We start from the raw sequence: 963 nt of genomic DNA on the forward strand, positions 1-963 counted from the left end.
CCAGCCACTTGGTCCAGCTCCTCCAGGGGAATCCCGAGGCGTTCCCAGGCCAGAGGAACATAGTCCCTCCAGCGTGTCCTGGGTCTTCCTCTGGGCCTCCTCCCGGTGGGACGTGCCAGGAACACCTCACCAGGGAGGCGTCCAGGAGGCATCCTAACCAGATGCCCGAGCCACCTCAACTGGCTCCTCTCGACGTGGAGAAGCAGCGGCTCTACTCTGAGTTCCTCCCGGATGATCGAGCTTCTCACCCTGTCTCTAAGGGAGAGCCCAGACACCATGCGGAGAAAAATCATTTCAGCCGCTTGTATCCGAGATCTCGTTCTTTCGGTCACAACCCAAAGCTCGTGACCAGAGATGAGGGTGGGAACGTAGATCAATCGGTAAATCGAGAGCTTCGCCTTTTGAAACAGCTCTCTCTTCACAACGACAGACCTGGACAGCGCCCGCTTTACTGCAGACGCTGCACCTATCTGCCTATCGATCTTGCGCTCCATTTTTCCCTCATTCATGAACAAGACACTGAGATATTTAAACTCCTCCACTTGGGGCAGGATCTCCTCCTCAACCCAGAGAGGGCACTCTACCCTTTTACATCTCAAGACCGTGGCCTCGGACTTGGAGGCACTGATCCTCATCCCGGCCACTTCACACTCAGCTGCGAATCACTCCAGAGAAAGCTGTAGATCACAACCTGAAGAAGCCAATAGGACCACATCATCTGCAGAAAGCAGAGACCTGATCCTCCTGCTTTCAATTCAAATCAAAAATACTTTATTAATCCCAGAGGTAAATTAAATGTTGTTGTAACTCATCATCCTGGTTTCATTAAAGAGTTGTTCTAGATGCTGATACTGTGGGTAGGAAGGATCTCTTGTCCTACAGCAGATCTGAAGAAGCCTCTGACTGAAGACACTCTGATGTTGTATGACAGTCTGATGTTGTATGACAGTCTGTTGTTGTATG

This window comes from Nematolebias whitei, chromosome 24, assembly GCF_014905685.2.
Source record: "Nematolebias whitei isolate Nwh7 chromosome 24, NemWhi1, whole genome shotgun sequence".
Classification (NCBI taxonomy): Eukaryota; Metazoa; Chordata; class Actinopteri; order Cyprinodontiformes; family Rivulidae; genus Nematolebias; species Nematolebias whitei.